We start from the raw sequence: 6,711 nt of genomic DNA, 5'->3' as shown, positions 1-6,711 counted from the left end.
ACCAAGCATCTCCCACCACGCGATTGAGCAACTTCTTCTTTTTCCCACTACCTACCTGTGTGAGTTGGCGTTCTCTACTCTGGTTTACATGAAGAACAACAGGAGGTCACGGCTCTCTGTTGAACAGGACTTGCGAGTGGCCCTCTCCTCAGTGCCACCAAGGATTAAAAAAATCTGCTCGCCCCGACAGGCACATGTATCTCACTAATTTGTAAGTCGGCAAAATATTTACAATTGCACATGTTTCAATGCTGATTTCTGAAATGTTACATTTATAATTTGTAGTTCAGGACCATGGACAGTGCAGCTTCCTTGCATTGACAGTTCTCANCACACGGTACAAATAGTGTAATAAGTGTCCTCGCTGTCACTGAGGAACTGAGGTCCAGAAGGATGATGACAGAGGAGAGGGAGGCTGCTTTAGCAGTGTGCAGTTCCTCAGTGACAGCGAGGACACTTATTACACTATTTGTACCGTGTGGTCTCTGTAAATCCCTGGATTCTCTTCCCTTGTTTGGTCTCTCCCTCGTTTCCCATCCTCTGTTCAATTATCAGAGTTTTTCATTTTTAGTGAATATTTTGGCTATTAGTTCTGCTTTATCTTCATGTGATGTTGCTATCCCATCTCCATCTGTAAATACTGGGTAATGCTTGTTTTCTTTGCCTTTTTTTACAACCTTCCTTGCCTTTGCCTGTGTCCTTTTATAATCAATTACGTTTAGAAAACGATGGGTTCACTTTAACCATTTTAAAGCTTAATTCCTTTCTTTAAAGGCTTTCTTACATTAATCTGACCACCATGAAACTGCTTTTTTATTAATTTTCCCTTTGCTTCTGGGTATTGATAGATTTGCAGCTTTGATTATAACTTCTCTACATTTGTTATCATTTACTTCATGTTTTCTTTATTGTTATTTATTAGCTGCATAAACTTACATTATTTTCCTATTCATGACATGGTTTAGTAAGCCAGAGAAGAGAGGGAGGGGAAGTGTTTGTTACGTCTTTGTTATATAACAGTGTTAGATTACTTCCATATACAGAGGAGGGAAACTAACTAAGTACATTTACTCAAGTACTGTACTTAAGTATAATCTGAAGGTACTTGTACTTTACTTGAGTATTTACATTTAATGTTACTATGTACTTCTATTCCACTACATTTATTAACAGCTTTTAAACAAAATCTAAAATGAAACTAGTGTACTAACTCTTTAAGACACAGCAGAGTCAAATTATTTAAATATTTCCAAAACAATTTTTAAATGTTTTAATTATAAATATTTTTAGAAAATGTTATTAAATAGAATTTTGCATCACGTTTATAAAAAATTTAATATTTGTAAATGTTGTATTTTTTATTTTACATTTTATTCAAGTTTTTTTTATATATATATTTGATTGTATTTATATAAAATATTCATGTTTGTAAAAATAACTATTTTTAATTCTAATAGTTATTTTATTATTATTTTATGTATATTTGTATCCCAATTTTTGTATTTACTTATTGACATCTGCATCTGAATATTGTACTAAACTAACCAATTGTTACAAAAAAAACTTACAAAACAAATGTGGGAGTGTCAGTGTTGATAGTTCTTAGAGATTAATGGATTAACATTTGCAAACTGATGTCATATACTGACAGAGCTCCTCCCTCACCCGAGACAAACCAGGAAACAGTTTGTTATTCTCCCTCACTGCAGCGAGACAGACGGACTGAAAAACAGACGATCAGATTCACCTTCAGGCCAAACTAACAACTTCCTCTGAGTTCAGCTACAGGAGAGAAAACACTGCTGCTTCAACCTGCGGACCCTCCACCCCCTGAAGGTGAGTCTCCAAACATCACTCAAAGTGAATTTCAGTGAAGTCAGTAGAGGAGGGGGAGGGGAGCCATGACTGACTGTACTTCCTGTCTGCTGTGTTTCAGCTTCACTCAGAGACAACATGGCTTCCAGGTTAGAGGAAGATCTCTGCTGTCCGGTCTGTCAGGACGTCTTTAGAGATCCTGTTCTTCTGTCCTGTAGCCACAGCTTCTGTAAAGCCTGTCTGCAGACCTGGTGGGATGGGGAAAGAAGTAAAGGAGTGTCCAGTTTGTAAGAGAAAATCCTCCAAAGACGAACCTCCCGGTAACCTGGTGTTGAAGAACCTGTGTGAGACCTTCTTACAGGAGAAAGACCAGAGACCTCCAGAGGCTCTCTGCAGTCTGCACTCTGAGAGACTCAGACTCTTCTGTCTGGACCATCAGCAGCCAGTGTGCCTCGTCTGCAGAGACTCAAGAACACACACCAACCACAGTTTCAGACCCATCGAAGAAGCTGCACGACAATACAAGAAGGAGCTTCAGGAAACTCTGCAGCCCTTAAAGGAGAAGTTAGAGACTTTTGAAGAAGTTCAAGTGAAGTGTGCTCACACAGCAGGACACATGAAGCTCCAGGCTCAACACACAGAGACGCAGATTAAGGAGCAGTTTCAGAAACTTCACCAGTTTCTAGAAGAGGAAGAGGAGGCCAGGATGGCTGCACTGAGGGAGGAAGAGGAGCAGAAGAGGAGGATGATGGAGGAGAAGATGGAGGCTGTGAGCAGAGAGATAGCAGCTCTTTCACACACAGTCAGAGCCACAGAGGAGGAGCTGAGAGCTGAAGACGTCTCCTTCCTGCACAACTACAAGGCTGCAGTGGAGAGGCTGCAGCGCCCCCTGCTGGAGGCTCCACAGCTGCCCTCAGGAGCTCTGATAGACCAAGCGTCGGTGGCGATCACACCTCAACGTCAATCATGCGCTCCCTATGCCGACTATGAACGCGTATCAAGACAATACCTAGTCCATAGTTGTTAGGACGGTCATTGCAATGACTATAATAGTTACGATGCAAATCAATATCGATATATACTAACGATGACAATGTTACCAACACTACACCAATCGATTGTAAGACATCGATGCGGCCCAGTGAGTGGTTCTATCGACCGGGTCAAGAGGGTGACCAAGAGGAGTGTGGTGTCAGGTAAAGAGAGCTACCGGCAATAAAGAAGATTAGGAACCGACGAGGACCAGAGAACCTGCGGATCGCCCGAGTATTAATATTCCAACACCAGGCAGTATACGTAAGCTATAAGTACAAGTTTGGAGAGACACAGTTTTGATCGTAACACTAGGTACAATAATTACGCAAATTGTGCCGGCGAGGGGGGGAACACAGGGGACAATGCAGTGGCCGCCCTCCAGTGCACGGCTCCGGAAAAAATACGCTTCACTTGTAAAAGAATTTTTTGCTGCGCGGTCTACAGTGACATCACATATAAAGACAATAAAAAAATTTTAATCACATAGTAACGTAAGAAGGATGCGTATAAGGTGTCCACAGAATATTGGACCCTTTAACGAGAATTCATTTTATGTCACGTCCAATTTTTGTAAATTTTACAAAAAGGTTCGGAGATCAATTGTGGACTTGGACCCCTTTGTTATTAATTACATCCGGATGTACTGAATCTTACACTTGTATAACTTGGTTTACTTCCTTACGTTCCAATTTTTTAAACTAGGGTTATCAAAATATAAAAACTACTTCTGAATAAAAAGTAAACAGAGTATCGTTAGAAAGACTACAGTATAGATACTAAAGAAACGAGACAGAGTACAAGTGGTCTTTAATATAATTTACTTAGGATAACTCCTGTTCTTGTGCCTTAGATTGACTTATGACTATAATACTATTTTCTAGGTATGTACAAAACACATTTTCTGTAGGGAATTCCACAAAAAATACTCTCGTGACGTTATATTTCCGGAGATGTCTATTCTACTACTAATACCGACTTTGAACTATTCTTCGGGAGTAAAGAAGTATCTAAAGTAAACTACTACGTAATGAAATCTAATAACAAGATGAAGGGATTACTGGTTATTTTCCGTCTGATTATTATAGACAAAGGTCTGAAAACGTACAAAAAAAAAGTCGGAAAATCTACATTAATTTAATGTTTTACTGCATTACAACACCACTTTTCTCCATTTCACAAGAGGGCAAACACGTCCGTCTGCTCAAAGGTCAGTCCTCTGACTTCTCTTCTTCTTCTCCTTCTTCTCCCTTCGACGAAGTAGTACGCCTAGGAGACTCCCATTTGACGTGTGTGAGGAGTGTGTGTGAGGTCGGGTAGGTTAGTGAAGGGTATTAGAGAGTGAACTCGTTTTATCCTTTTTCAGAAGACCTCCAAAAGTACTAGTGAAAGGACGAAGCCTTAGGAAGTCTTATTTTCGGGGCAGGAGTTAAAATAAACCTACTTAAGACGTTTGTTTTGAATAGTCTGACTGAATGTTGTATGTTTTTCGTGAAATGTGCATTGTGACTTCCTATCACATAATATATTTTCTGTATGTTAGGTTGGTGTATAAGTGCACGTGACGAAACAAAATTTGACAAGAGTGACGTCTACCACCTGAAGCATCGTCGTCGTGAGGCACGTAAAGAGGTGTTATTTTCGTCTAAATCGCCGTTTAATTCTTCAATAAAACACGAGTGATCAAACGAATAGAAAATACGGATTTCACAAAAAAATCACAAAGATGTCACAACAAGAGAGAAGAGTGAGCGTGTGTGCTGTGTGTGTGTGTCCTCCCTTCTTTGATTGTGCATACTTGTTTGCTATGTGTTGTGAGGAGTAGTGTCGGTGTAATACATCTGGTAGCGATGTCTAGCGTATACGCTCGACTGAAGTTGTATGAGTCTTGATCATCCGTGTGGAGTGAGATAGGGTTGAGTTAGCGCGTCCTGATGAGAGAATCTGAGAGCTCGTGTAGCTTTAGGGGTAGATGTATGTCTTCTCATGTAGTTGTGGCTCACGTGATGTAGACTGATTGATGGATGGACTGTGGCGGTTGTTCCTCAGTCAGTAGTGATGTCAAATCCCGAAGTAGGTGGTTGTACCCGCTCGTTTGTTATATTGACTGACCAAGTCTTGTGTGTAGTGAAAGTGTGCGTGAGACGTGTCTAGAAGAGTTTCCGTAAGTCATGTCATTGAGTGGAATGAAATTTTGGTTGTAGAGTAGACTAATATAGGACAGACATATACATGCAAAGCAGGGCCCCTCATAAATCTTGGGTCATCAGCAAACACATACAACAACTCTCTTAGCAAGCTACAACACCACTAATTGTTATCAACAATCTACTAGATCTCTGAACACAGTACAACATTACTTGCCATTCTACTTTCTACTATCACGACTAAGAAACATCAAACCTCGACGAGGTATTGAACTGCACACCCTAACATACTGTATAATAAATAAATAAAGGGTAAGTACGTAGCATCTAGACGTATGGCGACATACACTTATGCACTTTAAATATGCTGTATCAAAAGTTATTTTGTCTTTCCACTGATATTGACTGTATACTTACTATAACGACATTAACACACCACACTCTCAGATCACAACTACACCATCTAGTAGACTACACCATATATAGAGATAGGAGATTTCCTATCACAAGACCAGATACTACACCTACCTAGTCACATCACCAACTAGGAGACCCACTACTCTTCACAGTCGATTTACAGCGCGAAGCAAAAATACCTATTTCCCACCTGCATACTAGTTTTTCGTCTAATAGTACTATTAAGCAAGCGCTATCTGTACTGACCTCTATCTTTGTCCAACACATCATCTATACTTCACTGTCGTCCCACACCTAGACAACTACACAGACGACCACTATACGCGTAACAAGAGGAGGAGAGTATCTACACACTCTATCTTGACATCAGGGTCACCTACACATCATCTACACCTACGGACCAATTACAGACACATGAGCGAGCACATACGACATCGACGCATGTCGGTGGCAGCCACATGGCAACAGTCCAGCCGACTACATACGACAGCGCGTAACACGATCGGAGTTCTACCACACATAACATCCTTTGTAGAAGAGTCCACTTCACACACACGTATCACACACACAAGTACACCACCAACACAGCCAAACACCACGACCACTAGCATCTACCTAGACCTGTGGACGACACAGCCACACAGCGAGACGACGTACCTACACAACGTAGCACTAGCGACAGCGACACCTTACGAGCAACGATCCACCTCATCTCACACTACACAACCCACCCCTCCGAGAGCATACACAACCAACAGTAGGACGACCATCCAAACTCGGCAACACACAACACACCATCACTAGACCACACTCAGAGAGCTAGACAGACCGTACGCGACGTGAGCAGAACCGTCCAGCAGAACGGAGAACCTTGTCTGAGACTATCTGTGTGGGCTCACGACGACGGACACACACATACACACGAGCCTCATGGGCCTTACTACGAGTCGACCCACTCAGGGACTAGTTCGGGAGTCTACAAAGAGCAAGGACGACCGGCCACACATACAGGGAGTCACTGACACTCCACGAGGAGAAGCCGAAGGAGAACGAACCTTCTGTATCTATTGGAAAAAATCAGGACCTACCACTACAGTCCACAACACCGACGAGACGATTTCTGACTTTGAGACGTCGAGACCAGTCTAGAAGTCTAATCCTCTATACTATACCATATTTGTCACCACACCTACCTACTTGATTTCCTGTCAAGACCGGGACCTACACGTACTACACTCTCACCAATGTAGTACAGGTCGGACAACAGTACGATACTATCTACATACTTCGACTCCAACGT

General features: G+C 41.7%; 1 pseudogene; it reads left to right on the top strand.

The window, feature by feature from the left end:
- Positions 1 to 1,692: 1,692 nt before the first annotated feature.
- Positions 1,693 to 2,842, top strand: LOC104954547 (tripartite motif-containing protein 35-like; annotated as a pseudogene).
- The last annotated feature ends 3,869 nt before the right edge of the window (positions 2,843 to 6,711 follow it).

This window comes from Notothenia coriiceps, unplaced genomic scaffold (genome assembly GCF_000735185.1).
Source record: "Notothenia coriiceps isolate Sejong01 unplaced genomic scaffold, NC01 NC01_scaffold00023520, whole genome shotgun sequence".
Classification (NCBI taxonomy): domain Eukaryota; kingdom Metazoa; phylum Chordata; class Actinopteri; order Perciformes; family Nototheniidae; genus Notothenia; species Notothenia coriiceps.
Note: the sequence above shows the minus strand (reverse complement) of the source record. Positions and strands in the feature narration are given on the sequence as shown.